This window comes from Cyprinus carpio, unplaced genomic scaffold (assembly GCF_018340385.1).
Source record: "Cyprinus carpio isolate SPL01 unplaced genomic scaffold, ASM1834038v1 S000006559, whole genome shotgun sequence".
In the NCBI taxonomy this organism is placed as follows: Eukaryota; Metazoa; Chordata; class Actinopteri; order Cypriniformes; family Cyprinidae; genus Cyprinus; species Cyprinus carpio.
The window spans coordinates 3,770-20,817 of NW_024879221.1; the positions used below are offsets into that span (position 1 = coordinate 3,770).

The window sequence follows — 17,048 nt, forward strand, 5'->3', positions numbered from 1 at the left end:
GGAAAAGTCACTAAAACTCATTAATATTTTAGGAAATAAGTTTTAAGTTTTGATTCAACATTGTTTACTATTGGTGTCTGCAGTGACAGATTTAAACTTTACAGATCATGCACATCATATTAATGTGATTTCATTCAATCGCTATCATATGATCGGTTACCTGCTCAATTTGTGCTTTAAATTCCATGATTCTGGAAAGAATCTACTTTTAGAACTTAAAGTCATAACAGAGTGAATGACACCAGCTCCTGTTTCCAATGTTTATTTTCAAAGGCAACAAATAATTTAAAGCAGTTTGTACAAAGCTTGAGTACAAAAGCTAACTGAGGACTAAAGCTCTTTAAAAAACATCTGTGATTCGATTATTATATAAAATCAAGTAAAAATACTCTTCTCATCAAGCTTTAAGGTTGATTTGTGTTGAAGGAGTGAATGTCTGGCCTCATATGAAACATCTTGTTTGTTAATTTACAGAGAAACAAACACAAACACAGACAGAGAGAGAGAGAGAGAGAGAGAGAGTTCACGTGAGCTTCAAGGGTCAGCGAAACGACACCATGATGTAGCGTGTTCCTCTCGTGTGGCAGGGGAAGCCCCTCGTGATAGTGTGTGAGGCGGCCCGGGTGCATGAACGACCAGCCCTTCCTGGGAGACTCGACCTTACAGTAAATACGCCAGGAACCGACAGCCTCCGCCCTGATACACACACACACACACACACAGAGAGACGGAGAGAGGAGACACACACACACACACACACACACACAGAGGCGAGTGTATTATGTGTTTATGAGTAGAAGCGGCTCTAAATAACACAATGGAAAGTCTGTTTACCTCATAATCAATGTTTTTTCTGTTGAAGTAGCGATGTTGATGGTGAGCGTGGAGGAATCGTGATCGCGGGGCGGGGGATGGCTGCTCGTCAGGACGATAACGAACCACAAAATTCATCACAGCCTGAGCCTGTAACACACACACACACACTAAGTTCAATAGTTTGGGATTGATAGGATTTAATATTTTTGAAGGAGTCTCTTCTGCTCACCAAGGCTGCATTTATTTAACCAAAAATGTGAAATATTATTCTAATGTAAATCAGCTGTTTTCTGTGTGAATCTCTGTTAAAGTGTAATTTATTTCTGTGATGTGCAGCTGTATTTTTCAGCATCATTACTCCAGTCTTCAGTGTTACATGATCTTCAGAAATCATTCTAATATGATGATCTGCTGCTCAAGAAACATTTCTGATTATTATCAATGTTGAACACAGTTGTGCTGCACAATATTTTTGTGGAAACTGTGATACACTTTATTTTTCAGGATTCACAGATGAATAGAAAGTTCAGAAGAACAGCATTTATTTGAAACAGAAATCTTCTGTAACATTATAAATGTCTTTACTGTCACTTTTGATCAGTTTAATCTTTTAAAACACATATTTTGAAAGGTTACATATAATTTACTACAAAAAAAATGAAATTGATAATAATCAGAAATGTGTCTTGAGCAGCAAATCATCATATTAGAATGATTTCTGAAGATCATGTGACACTGAAGACTGGAGTAATGATGCTGAAAATACAGCTGCACATCACAGAAATACATTACACTTTAACAGAGATTCACACAGAAAACAGCTGTTTTACATTAGAATAATATTTCACAGATTTTCCAGTATTTTTGTGTTCACACAGAAAACAGCTGTTAGCAGAAGAGAGAGACTTCATTCAGAAACTGAACACAAAAAGTCCACAGTTTTTACCAGTAGAGTAAATTTACACTAAAATAAACATGAGCAGTGACGGACATTAAACATTAACGGACTGTGTCTCACCCTCGGATAGTATCCAGGGTAGAGTTTCTCCGTCACAGGAGCTTCGATGTAGTCTTTGAGGAACTTCAAGCCACTCTTTTTCTCAAACTGGATCTGATTCATGTGAATATCGACTGTAGGAGCGTTCTCATAACCTCAGATAACCGTTCATCCTGAGAGAGACACACACACACATGAGCTGCGGCACACACACACACACACACACACACACACACACACGTAGCCTGCGTATGGAGTCACTGGACGTTGTGTTTTCCTCCAGACCATCCACCGAAGTCCTCCATGGTCTCCACAAGCTCATCACACATTCTGTCAGAGAACGCTGGAAACCAGTAGACGTCTGGACAGGGCTGAAACACACACACACACACTCCAGTTTAACTCTGTAAACCCTGACAGAGAAAATCTAATGTTTTCAAATAGAACAGTTTACTGAAGCTTTTAGACTAATATTAAAGAAAATTTCAAAGCAAAAGTTTGCGAATGTGTATGTAGTATGATAGAGTGAGGATATGGAGGAAAAACAGTTTCAGAGACCTGAATAAGACTGATCTGAATATGAGTCTGTGCTCTATATCTGCAGTAATGTGTCTCAGTGAGATGAGATGTAAATGATCCGAACATATAATGCAGTGATTGAGAGATGAAGAAATAAAGGCTCCTCAGAAGATGTGAGATGTTCTGGAGGCTTGTGAAGATCATTCCTCAGCTGAGGAACAGTGAAAGTAAAGCTTCTGGAAACAAACGGCTCCTCAAAAGATCCTGATGATCAGATTTGAGACTCTAAAACATGATTGATGGAGAATCAAGTAAAGCTGAGCTGCTTCAGTCCAGTAAGAGTTCATCTGGAGATATTACTGCAGTTATTCTGACCTTTACTTGATTAAAATCACTCAAGATCTGACACCAGAAGCAGCAGCTGAAGCTGATTACACTGAAAGAGCTCTGACTGGATAAACACTCTGAACGATCGATCAGAGACAGAAGACACGAGGAGATTGAGTGTGAAACAGCAGAGTGTGATCATTTAAACACATCAGATCTTCAGTCTCACCTGCTCAACAACGTTCTCATCGTCATCAAAAATCTTGGAGTAGTTCTCATGGACGTATTTCTCTCTCCAGTCCTGAGATCCACACACACACACACACACACACACACACACACTAAGGGTTAGTCTGTGCTCATGTGTGTGTCTCTGCTGCTCGTGTGTTTCACGTGTGAAGCTCTCACCACTGGGTTGTCGAATATCTGCCACATGTCCGGATGCAGGCGGCTGATGTTGTAGTTGGTGGAGGACGCCAGAGCGGCCCGAACTCATCTCTGTTGGACCACGAACATGAAGGTGCCCTGCAGGAGGAAACACACACCAGCCACTGACTCCATATGATGAGGCTAATCTGTGTATCTGGATAACAATTAGTCATCTGAGGTCAGTAGGGTCACATTATCTGTATTTCGAGCTTTGGAAAGGGGATTAATTTTTTGAGGATAAAAATGGGATGTGTGTGCAAAAAATGCACCTTTGATTTGTAATTATTGCAAAGGCAGGGGACATTGCTGGAAGCGGGTGCCCGCAATGTTTAAAGCTAAGGGAAAGAGGGGAAAGGTTCCACATATTAAACCAGCTGCTTCTGTAGCACCAGCAGAACATTCATGCTGCAGGCTCATTTTCTAATGTAAAGTAAAGTCAATATATCCGCTGATTGTTGTAGAAACAGACGTTATCTCACCTGCTCGCGGACACTCTTGCAGAAGCTCATGTCTGGATCCATGCCCTCCTGCTGGTAGAGAGGCGGTAGGACAGACAGCCATGGCGCAAGTCTCTCAGCGGATCAGATAGACCTGAGTGATGTAGGGAGCGTTCCACAATCCGGCTGGAGGGGACAGGAGGAGCGTGAGGCTGCGTACTGACACACACTGCTGTACTGATACACACACACACACACACACACACACACACTGAATGATACTCACACTCTCTTGCTCTGGGCCCGATGTCGATGTAGTCCTCAGTAGCGAGTAAAAAGAAACCCTCCGGACTCAAGGCGCCCCAGAAGTTGGACCAGGCTTGCAGTGTCGAGAGACCAGCATGGTAGTGATCACACTCCTACCAACATCAGACAGGCCGGAGGAGAACATCAGGAGTGTTCATCATGAAGAACCCGGCAGACACTCCTGTTTTAAATCCAGTTGACTCCTTGAAATAATGACTAGAGCTATGAAATCCATTGCCCCCGTTCATTTTATTAATTTTTTTCCCATAAAATCTGTGTTGTCTGTTTAAAATATATTGATTCCGGTTTTTAAAGGTGAAATCATTTTTTAGCTATCAAATGAGTTTTATCAATTTAGTAATTTATTGAAATGTTAACAATAATAGGGCAATATGAAATCTGTTTTTCCAACTCAAAATCCATTATATTTTTTCCTAAATTCATTTTTTTTGTTTTGATTTTTTGTTTCTGTTATTAAAGGTTTATTAAATTTTAACCATCAAAAATAAACAGCTTAATTTATTAAAAATGTAACAATAATATGAAAATCCGATTTGAAATCCGTTTTTTCCCCACAAATTCCATGTTATTTTTTCTAAATTCGGTTTTCCATTCATTTATTAAAAAAAAAAAAATGTATTTCTTTTTTTCTGGTTTTAAAGATTCATTAAATTTTAACCATCGACTGAGTTTGTAAAACTTATACAATGTAATAATTAATTAAAATGTAACAACAGTAAGGCACTATGATCTTTATACTTCCTAAATTCTGTTTTCTGTTTTATTTTTTTAAATGTTCATTAAATCTGCAACAATTAGAAATTGTATAAAACTGTTACAATGTAATAATTTATTAAAATGTAACAACAACAGGCCCCTATGAAATCAGTTTTATTTTTTCCCCAAATTCTGTGCTGTCTGTTTGAAATTTTCTGGATTGTGCTTTACAATTTAATACAAAAATTATCATACACAAACTGTGCTAAATCAAATAAATTCATAAAACTTTAAGAACTGCATGCTTTTTTCAAAATGTAATCATATAAAAGAAATTCCTCCTAGTTTTAATTTAAATTTGTCTAATAAAAGTGCAGCACTTTAAAACATGGATGTTTTATGGAGTTCTAAATTTATTTACAGTGTACATTTTATTATAAAATAATAGTACAAAACATTTATTTTAGGGGCTGGTAGTGAAGACCCTTGAGTTTTCTAGTTTTTTAAAGGTTTTTAGTTTTTAGCAGATGTGCAACAAGATATTGTAGAAATAAGTGTCACGTCTGTTCATGTTCACTCACTTGTTTTCTTCAATAAGAATCCGCAAAATATCTGGATTTATCAGAGCAACATCAAAATTAGATGCTGAAGAAATAATCGCTTGGGGAGGCGATCCTTCTTACTGCATATAAACAAACACAAACACACAGTCAATGGAATCATGGGAAAGATCAGCTCATTCAGTGCACCATCATCAGGGCTGCTATTTACACTGCCATATTTTCTAGCCTGGTCTTGTTTGAGGTTTTCTTCTGGTCGACAATTCGCCCCAGGAAGAAGCTGGCGTGTGGCGTCCAGAACCGTTCCACGTGCTGCTAAGTGATACACAACCTGCGCAGACACACAGTTAGTGTGTGGCCAGACATGTGACTTGTGTGTTTCACCAGTGCATGTGTGGATAACCACATAGCAAGAAAAACATGTATGAAGGGCCATAAGAGTGTGTGTGTGTGAGCTAGAGATCAACCGATAATCAGTTTTACCGATATTTAAGCATTTTTCAATAACTAGATATCGGTTTAGTAATATCGGATCGACCAATAAATGATATTAAAACATGCAAAATTTTCACTGAAGATGTATTATGAAGATGACATTCAATATTTTACATTTTAACATGAAAAAACACTTTTTTGTTTTTCTTTACTTTTTCTAATTTTGAGATGACAAATTAGGATTAATGAAAGTTTTATAGATTAAAAAAGTTTTTTTTTTTTTGTGTTGTTTTTTTTATTGTGTATAGAAAAAAAATTAAAAAATTAAATTTTAAAATTTTATTTTTTGTTATTTTTTTTAAATTTTTGTAATCGATTGCAAATAATCTGTATTGATATCGGTTATAAAAACATCGATATCGGTCGATCTCTAGTGTGTGCTTGCATTTGTTATGTATGAAAATGAAATAAAATAATATAATAATTTAATTTAACAATTTAAAATGCATGTTGTTGTCTTTGTGTTCGTACAAATATCAACTACCTGGCACACATGCAAATAATCTCTGTATTATTGATGCTCGGTTATAAAACATCAATATCGATTAGATCTTTCTAGTGTGCTTGCATTTGTTATGTATGAAAGTGCAAATATTAAATAACTTGACAATTTAAAATGTACATTGTTTTGTGTGCATGCTCTACTAAAATGAAATACAATAATGTATTAATTTAAAATGTACGTTGTGTACATACGTTGGTAATGAAAATGAAATATATGAAAAGCTATATATATATAATACACTCATTCATGAAAATTACAAAAAATATATATTTTTTAATAAAGTTATTAAGATAAATTCTTAGATGTTCATAAACCCAGATAATCAAGTTTTGAAATACTTAATATTTTTTTAAGATATTATGATGACAGTCTTTTTTTGAAGGTTATACTAACTCTGCAAAGTTTTTTTTTTTGATGATTTTAAATAAGTAACTGTTGAAATTAATTAATATAATATTAATAATTTTTTGTTATTTATATTTTTATTTATTTATTTATTAGATTTATTTCTCAGTTTTAATTTAAATATTTTTAGTTTTCATTTTACTTTTGGTTTAATTTTGAATAAATATATTTTTTTAAGTTTTATATTTATATTTTTTATGTTTCATCTTTTAGTTTTAGTTAATTTTTTTGTATTTTATCATTTAAGTTTTTTTCTTCTTCATCTATATATCAATTAACAAAACATTTTAACAGTTTAATTTAAGGATAATACTGTAACTGCGCTTGCTGCTGCATAAAGGCACAGTAAAGATGACCTCAGTGCTTCATTGTGTGTTAATAACTCCACAAACACACACACCCTCTGCTCTTTATCCAGGTAGATGCGGGTGTAGAACAGCTGGTCGTCATCGTCGTCCTTGTATTTCCACTGCTTCACTATGGCATAAACCTCAGGAGCGTAGCCGATGAAACCTACACACACACAAAGAATGACCTGGGCGTCAGCTGTCACGGCTGCACACACACACACACACACTCTCTCTCACACACACCTCCAGAGTTAAGGTAGCGTTTGCCGTGATGCACTACTGGGTATTTGGATGCCAGTCTCTGGTCCGGCCAGCAGAAGCCCTCGGCAGAGAAAACCACGCGATGAGAGAAACGAGAGAACTTCTTGAGCAGCTCCTCTGGACCGCTGGCTAAAATCACATCATAACTACACACACACACACACACACACACACACACACACACACACAAAACATCATGTCAACATCACAGAAACACTGTATAGGGACTCCAGTCCCCTGCTTTGTACTTTATATGTGTTCAGTCCTTGATGTGTATGTTGTTTGTTAATGTCGCTCTTACTATGATTTCGTCTCTTTACAAACTTTCAAAATAATGTTAAATAAAGTTTATTTTGGCCAAAAAACATGATTAATTGGTGTATTTTTAAAGGAACAGCGTCTTCTTTTATTCACTTAAGAAAAACATTATTTTAAATCCTGATTGCGATGTTTAAAAGACGTATTTTTTTCCTCTGGCACTGTTCATTTTCTTTTCTTAATCACAAAGATTTACAACTGATTTATTTTCTTTTTTTCTAATAAAACAAACAACAGCTCTGTTTATTTGTTTTTTTATTTGATAATAGAAATGAATGGCATCATTTCGTATAGTTCCTTTATTTTGCCATTACACGTGTTATAAATATAGTATTACAGTTTTTTTAATATTTTGAATAAGATTTAATTTTTATATTTTCTGTTTTCGCTCAGTTTCAGAGAAAGTTTTAGTAATATGGTTGAGTGAATTTGTCACTTTTATAATTTTTTATTTTGGGGCGGGGGGGTGTTAGTCTATTTAGTTTGAGTTATTTCAGTGCTAAACTAATTAAAAATAAGAATACTAAAATAAAAGACGATGTCGATGTAGTCCTCAGCGCGAGAGTAAAAGCCCTCCGGACTCAGAGCGCCCCAGAAGTTGGACCAGAGCTTGCCGTGTCGAGACAGCATGGGCGCGATCACACTCCTGACAACATCAGACAGACGGAGAACATCAGGAGTGTTCATCATAAGACAGCAGCAGATACTCTTGTTTAAATCCAGTTTGACTCCTGAAATAATGACTAGAGCTATGAAATCCATTTCCCCCCGTTCATTTTATTAATTTTTTTCCTATAAAATCTGTGTTGTCTGTTTAAAAATTTATTGATTCGGTGTTAAAAGGTGAAATAATTTTTTAGCTATGAAATGAGTTTATCAATTTCAGAATTTATTGACATGTTAACAATAAGGCAATATGAAATCTGTTTTTCCAACTCAAAATCCATTATATTTTTTCCTAAATTCATTTTTTTTTGTTTTGATTTTTTGTTTCTGTTATTGAAGGTTTATTAAATTTTAACCATCAAAAATAAACAGTTTAATTTATTAAAAATGTAACAATAATATGAAAATCCGATTTGAAATCTCCAAATTCCATGTTTTTTTCTAAATTCTGTGTTTTCCATTCATTTAAAAAATTAAAAAAAAATTTTTTTTTTTTTTTTGGTTTTTTAAATTTTTTTTATTTTTTAGATATAGTGTGTTTTTGTAAATTTTATAATGTGTTATTTTTTTTTAATGTGTAACAACAGAGGCACTATGATCTTTTTACTCTAAATTTGTTTTATTTTTAAATGTTCATTAAATCTGCAAATAATTTAGAAACTTGTTATATATATATATTTTAAACGGTACAAGCGTAATAATTTATTAAAACATGTAACCCAACCAAACAGGGCCATTATGCACTATGAAAATTGTTTTCTATTTTTCCCAAAATTCTGTGCTTTGTCTGTTTGTTGAATTTTCTGGATTGCTGTTGTCTTTACACTTAATACAAAAATTATCATACACAAACTGTGCTAAATCAAATAAATTCATAAAACTTTAAGAACTGCATGCTTTTTTCAAAATGTAATCATATGAAAATTCCTCTAGAACAAAGAATTTAATTTAAATTTGTCTAATAAAAGTGCAGCACACTACAGGTTTTTTAAACTTTAACAACTGCATGCCTTTTTCAAAATGTATAAATTCTATTTCACAGTGTACATTTTTACTATACAATAATAGTCAAAAATATTTATCTTTTAGGGGCATGGGTAGTGAAGACCTTTCGCGTTACAGGTTTGATTTTAAAAGATGATAGTTTTCAGCAGATGTGCAACAAGATATTGTAGAAATAAGTGGCACGTCTGTTCATGTTCACTCACTTGTTTTCTTCAATAAGAATCCGCAAAATATCTGGATTTATCAGAGCAACATCAGAGTCGATGCTGAAGAAATAATCGCACGGAGCCGTGAGACGTCCTTCTTACACGCCTCGCTGAAACACAAACACACAGTCAATGTGGCATCATGGAAAGATCAGTCTGATCAGCTTCAGTGCACACCATCATCAGGGCTGCTATTTACACTGCCAAATGTTTCTGGCCTGGTCTTGTTTGAGGTTTCTTTCTGGTCCGACAATTCTCGCCCCAGGGCAAGAGCGAGGCGGCGGATGACGCGTCCAGAACCGTTCCACGTGCTGCTCGTGACACAACCTGCACGCAGACACACAGTTAGTGTGTGTGAACATGTGACTTGTGTGTTTCACCAGTGCATGTGTGGACATGTACCTCATTAGCAAGAAAAATAAGATGAAGGGCCATAAGACATGTAGTGTGTGTGATGATTTCTAGAGATCAACCGATAATCAGTTTTACCGATATTTAAGCATTTTTCAATAACTAGATATCGGTTTAGTAATATCGGATCGACCAATAAATGATATTAAAACATGCAAAATTTTCACTGAAGATGTATTATGAAGATGACATTCAATATTTTACATTTTAACATGAAAAAACACTTTTTTGTTTTTCTTCATTTACTTTTCTTCTAATTTTTGAGATGACAAATTAGGATTAATGAAAGTTTTATAGATTAAACAGTTTGTTCATTGTCTAGTGTTTGTTGTTATTTCCGTTTCCTAATCTAGCGTGCCCTCCACACGTGTTCAGAACAAAAGTAAACACTCTAAAATATACAAATATCATTTTTGTAATCGATTTCCGATTACCTGGCAGATAAACATGCAAATAATCTGTATTGATATCGGTTATAAAAACATCGATATCGGTCGATCTCTCAGTGTGTGCTTGCATTTGTTATGTAAGAAAATGAAATAAAAATAATATAATAATTTAATTTAACAATTTAAATGCATGTTATTGCTTTTTCCCCCCCTCCAACCCCTGTTCTGCATTAAATATCGCAACTCGTAATCGATTAAGATTACCTGGCAGATAAACATGCAAATAATCTGTATTGATATCGGTTATAAAAAACATCAATATCGGTCGATCTCTAGTGTGTACTTGCATTTGTTATGTATGAAAATTAAATATTATAATAACTTGACAATTTAAAATGTACATTGTTTTTATTGTGCACATGCTTTACTAAAATGAAATACAATAATGTATTAATTTAAAATGTAATGCTAGTACATAAGTTGTGTGTGAAAATGAAATATAACAATTCCATAATTTTATTTATTAATTGAAAATGTATGTTGTTGTCTTTGAGTTCATACAAATATTGGTTAACTGGCACATAAACATGCAAATGATCTGTATTGATATCGGTTATTTAAAAAAGCAATATTGGTCAATCTCTCGTTTGTAGATGCATTCTTATGTATGAAAAAGATAATTAATAATTGTAATAATGAGTATAATAGTTAAATAATTTAATTTAATAATGTAAAATGTATTACTGGCAAGTGTGTACGTACGTTGCTGTGTATGAAGAGTCAGAAGCGCGTTGTGTGGGTTAGTTCCAAGTTATGAGGCCTCTCCAGAAATTCTTCCAGAAACGGGCGCTATTGCGCTCGATTGAACACAGCGATAGGCACTAGAGCCCAATCTGCCTTTGACTCAGTCTTCTTCCCTGCAACAAATCACACCTAAACATACAATCCAGTCCTTATAAAGTACAACAACGCAGTCTGCCAGGGGACTGTGCGTTTGGTTTTTTTTTTTTTTTTTTTCTGGTCAGCACTCCACAGACAGACCGGCCAGGTACAGCAAATCATCATCACAGATCCTACATCCGCGGTGTGCGTGACGTCCTACTGCCGTCGGCATCGTGAGGTTACCTGATAATCCAGCTGGCGCTACACACACACACACACACACACGCGACACACACAATGAATCTTTAAACCAGGCTTCCTGAAGACTGTCATTGGTCCAGATAAACAGTAGTCCCGCCACCAAACTCACAAGGCAAGAAACGTGTTGATTATTTAATCAAATGCTGAATCAGTTCATTCATATCTTATAAAATATTTTAATTTATTAATTAAAATTAATATTATATATTTTTTTGGGAAAACGTTTGATTGCCATTTTATTTTTTCAGGATTCACAGGATGACTAGGACAGTTCAAAAAGAACAGCATTTATTTGAAATTAGAAAATACTTTTGTAACATTGTTCTTTTACTGTCACTTTTGGATAAATTTAAAGAATTAGTGATGAATAAATACAATAATTTCTTTATTATAAGTTAATACAGATATTTTTTATCTTTAATTGGGTATATGCATATATGCCACCGTGCGATCAGCAGTAAAGCTCAAGGTCTGATGTGGAATGTATGTACATTACATGATGGCGCAGCGCTAACAGAGCTTATTACTGTGCAGAATGTTTGCGCTTACCCTTAGTCGGGCCTGTGCCAAGGATAAACGGATTGAGGAAGTGTACTATAGGCCGCCTTCCGAAGCTCTGACTCTGGATTTCTTCAAACTTCAGGACCCACTTCCATGGAAAAAACACACATTCCATCAGAGCAAAATCACAAGAACACAGGCAGAATTACCTCAGGTGTAAAATGTGTGTGTGTGTGTGTTGGTACTCATGGTTCCATTGAGATTCTGAAAATGTGGGATTTGTGGTCCAGTAGTGATGGTGAACTTCCTCTGGAAAAGAGAAACTGCATTTAGCATTGAAAAGCTATATATATATACTCCACTCATTCATGAAAATTACAAAAAATATATATTTGTTAATAAAGCATAAGCTAAATTCTTAGATGTTCATAAAACCAGATAATCAAGTTTTGAAATACTTAATATTTTTTTAAAGATATTATTGATGAACAGTCTCTTTGTTCTTAAACAACTTGAAATGTTATTACTAACCTGCAAAGTTTTTTTTTTTTTTTTTTGATGATGATTGTCCCAAATAACATAACTGTTGAAATTAATTAATATAATATATTAATAATTGTTGGTTTATATATTTTTAGGGCTTTTTTATATTACCATTTCGGTTTATTTATTTATTAGATTTATTTCTCAGTTTTAATTTAAATATTTTTTAGTTTTCATTTTACTTTTGGTTTAATTTTGGAATAAATATATTTTTTAAGTTTATTATATTTATACCGTTTTTTTTTATTTTTTTCGTTTCATCTTTTAGTTTTAGTTAATTTTTTGTATTTTATCATTTAAGTTTTTTCTTCTTCATCTATATATCAATTAACAAAACATTTTTAATATGATCAGTTTAATTTAAGGATAATACTGTACCGCGCCTTGCTGCTGCATTAAAGGCACAGTAAAGATGACCTCAGTGCTTTCATTGTGTGGTAATAGCTCCACAAACACACACACACCCTCTGCTCTGTATCCAGGTAGATGCGGGTGTAGAACAGCTGGTCGTCATCGTTAAGTCCTTGTATTTCCACTGCTTCACTATGGCAATAAACCCTCAGGAGCGTGGCAGCCGATGAAACCTACACACACACAAGAAGAATGACCTGGTACGTCAGCTGTCACGCTGTGGCGTTTTCACACACACACACACACACACTCTCTCTCACACACACCTCCAGAGTTAAGGTAGCGTTTGCCCGTGATGCCACTACTGGGTATTTGGATGCCAGTCTCTGGTCCGGCCAGCAGAAGCCCTCGGCCCGAGAAAACCCACGATGAGAGAAAGCGAGAGAACTTCTTCTTGAGCAGCTCCTCTGGACCGCTGGCTAAAATCATACATCATAACTACACACACACACACACACACACACACACACACACACAAAACATCATGTCAACATCCCAGAAACACTGTATAGGGACTCCAGTCCCCCTGCTTTTGTACTTTATATGTGTTCAGTCCTTGATGTGTATGTTGTTTGTTAATGTCGTTCTTACTATGATTTCGTCTCTTTACAAACTTTACAAAATAATGTTTTTGCAAATAAACCCATGATTATTTGGCCAAAAAACATGAGGCCAACAAGTGTATTTTTAAAAGGAACAGCCGTCTTCTTTTGTCCACCATTAAGACAAAACATTATTTTAAATCCTGATTAGCGTATGTTAAAAAAGATTTTTTTTTCCTCTGGCACTGTTCATTTTCTTTTCTTGATCACAAAGATTTACAACTGATGTCTTTCCTTTTTTTCTAATAAAACAAACAACAGCTCTGTTTATTTGTTTGTTTTTATTGGATATAAATAAAAATGAAGCATCATTTCGTATAGTTCCTTTATTTTGCCATTCGACGTGTGTAGATATAGTAACAGTTTTTTAAATATTTTGAAAATAAGATTAAATTTGAATATTTTCTGTTTCGCTCAGTTCGAGAAAGTTTTAGTAGATGGTTGAGTGAATTGTCACTTTTATAATTTTTTATTGTGGGGCGGGGGCGTGTTAGTCTATTTAGTTGGTATTTCAGTGCTAAACTAATTGAATAAAAATATTAAAAAAAATAAGTTTTAAAATAATAAAAATAACTAATATAGCTTTTAATAATAAATAGATTTTTTTTGGGGGGGGTGGGGGGGGGTCATTTCCCATTGTCGTTAAATTTGTAGTCATTTAAGTTTGTTTTTGTTTTATACTTCCCAGTGTTTGGTTTGAATAATTTCAGTGCTCCAACTAAAAATACAATCTGAGGGTTTTTATATGTTAATGTTGTGTTTGTTTTGTAACAGAAGATGGACATCATACAAGAACATCTTACACAATACCTGCTGACATGAACTAACGTATTACATGTACAAAGTCAGTGGACTGTTTTTTTTGGCACAAATGAAAACCTTCACACTCAATAGGGCTAAGAAATCAAGTTACATAAATAAGAAACTATTATTAAGCAGCGTTAAAGAGAAATCAGGAGGTGGAATTGTGTTTTCTCACACCTGTCTACGCAACATGATGGCAGTGTTTTGTTTGTCCTTGTGTGTTTCTCTAGTTCTTTTCCTTCAGCCATCTGCGACCTTCTGAACCTCCGCCCACGGTCCCGGGCCACATCTCCACCCGTCCACTCCTCACCCAAACCCAGAACCTACACAAAACCCACGAACAACATAATCGCGCAAACATATAGCTGATGCAGTGGCGCATGTCATGTTAACTACCGAAACCTCAGCTTGGGAGGGGAATGAGGTGCGGCACCTGGGACGTGTAGTTTGAACTGTCGGATGGGTGCGCATGAACCGCAGGTAGCCATCGGTCACTTCTGTAGCGGCGGTGATCACCAGCAGCTCACCTGAACACAGACGGATTGTGTTTAAAACATCACAGCTAGCCAATCAGAGTTGCATATTTATAACGTCTCTATATCTACAGTGAAGAGTAGACTATGTTTTATCTCTACTTGGAATTTGGTGGATATTTTTCTTTTAGGCTTAGGAATATTTATTTATTTATTTGGAGAAATACAAAGTTTCTTCATCTATTTGTGTTTCACAGTCATAAGATCTGTCAAAGCTTGTTTTTTTTTAGTTACTAGTCTGTCGCAGCGCTGAAAGGAAGGACGAGAAACACTTTTACCCTCACGAAAGTTTGAGAAAAAGACACAAATCGCAATGAATACTACTTACACTAACTACAGATAAAGCCAGATGGCATTTGTACTTGTAGTTAATCACTCCTTAGAGTGAAAACTGTCATTACAAATAGTAATTTTAAATTATTTTGTGTCTGTGTTAATTTTGAACAAAAATGTGTGATCTCTAACACAATAGAAAAATAACAATAAAATAGATGGGAATTATTACATTTTCTCCTTCTTCATTTTAATTTTTTTTTGTAGGTTTCTAGTCTCTGACGACAGGGTTTTCTGTATTTACACAAATCTTTAGGGTTTTTCACAGTGTATAATTTTTGCTGAATCGCGTGGAACCCAACGTTCCAAACACATTAGTTAAACCCGGTTTTTATTCCAATAACGATGGGAAATGGGAATACAAATTCACACTGATTTTACAACATAACATGCTCATAACTCTGCAGAGAAGACCTGGAAATAAACAAGCCTATATTTATCACGTTTTGAAATGATTGTTTGCTTTCTGTAAAAGCAGTAACACAAATCAGTTAAACACGATTCATCACATCTCAATGCTGAACATCTCAAAGTGGCCAACCACAAGTCCACCGATGTTTTAATAATTACATTGTTTCTTAATTAAATCCGCCGACATTATGTATTTGCATAGAAATTGTCACGACAATCCGACAGCGCTCGCCTGAGTCAGATACAAAGATAACTAACTCAAAAAAACACACTCTTAAACCATAAAAAAAAACATGATAATCGGCCAGAGAATATTGTTCTGTGGTTCCGGTCACAACATGCAGGAGATCCCCAGAAGCTATCCACACGACTTCTTCCTCTTTTTTATTCAGCCATTTTCACACTTCATACAGATTTGCTTCTGTTTTCAAAAATATTGAGTTCCTCTTTTACAGGCTTACCATCTAAACACAGGTTTCTGGGTCGGAACGCCTCACGTGCTACAGGAAACGGTACTGAATCGAAGTAAATATGAATATTATTCTAACTGTTTTTTTATGATTTCTTTGATGACACAGCCGCTAATATCGATTTATCACAATTTTAAACAGAAGTATGGTTTTGCGCATGATGATCAATTATTAGGTTCAGATCTGGTTTTGTTTTGTTTGCGCCGAGATTGTGATTCGGATCCGCTCGTGCGCGGTTACATTAGATTCAGATCTGAATGGATATTTAAAGCAAGACGTGACAGAAAACGGTTTATCGGTTCTTACTGGGTTTCCCGGGCCTCGGCTCGGTTCGGCAGAGCTGAACGACGCCCAGAATCAGGGTCAGGATCAGGCGCGCCGCGGTCATCGCGCTCGGCTTCGGTTCGGCTCGTTTGTCGCGTCGCTCCAGCGCAGAACTCTCCCGAAGTTCGCGGACGCAGGGCAGGAATTTTTGCGTCTACTTGAAGAAACCGCCTCGCTTCCGCTCGGACAGCCAATGACCGCGGAGCACAAGATGACTGACAGGGAACTAGCCAATAGCAAGAGAGAACGCGACAGCGTTCGCCCAATCAAAGTCAGACAAATGGAACGCAATTCCTCCAAAATTCAACCCTTTGGGCTACAGAAAGAGTGATTGAGGGAGGAGTGCCACGTTTTAGGAATCACTAAAGGGGTGTGTGTACATAACGTTTCTAAAAATACATATATATGTAAATCCTATATATCACTATAGTGTTTTTACACTGCTAAAACATTAATAAATATGTCTTTCTTGACTGATTTGTTATTATATTTTATTTTACTTTTAAAAATATGTGAACTGATGGACTGGAGCGGTGTGGATTACTTAACATCTGGAGAAGATAAAAGCTGAAACACATCCAGCATTAAGACGTTTTTAACTCAAATACATAGAGTCTATAATCCATAATAACACTTCCTCCAGTGAAAAGGGTGTTCTGGTCTGAATCAGGAGAGAAATCTGCACAGATCAAGCAGCGTTTAAACAGCTCTAAACAAATATGTGTCTGGATTCTGATGTGAGAGACAACAAGAGATGCACTTTTTTCACTGGGACCTTGACCTGCAGGACAACTGACCCGTAATAGTGTCTCTATCATGTGTCTTGATTCTTGATTTTGTTTATTGATTTTGTC

At 35.4% G+C, this 17,048-nt stretch overlaps 1 pseudogene; it reads right to left on the reverse strand.

Moving 5' to 3' along the window:
• Window positions 1–248: 248 nt before the first annotated feature.
• On the reverse strand, window positions 249–16,457 carry LOC122144013 (annotated as a pseudogene).
• Window positions 16,458–17,048: the final 591 nt, after the last annotated feature.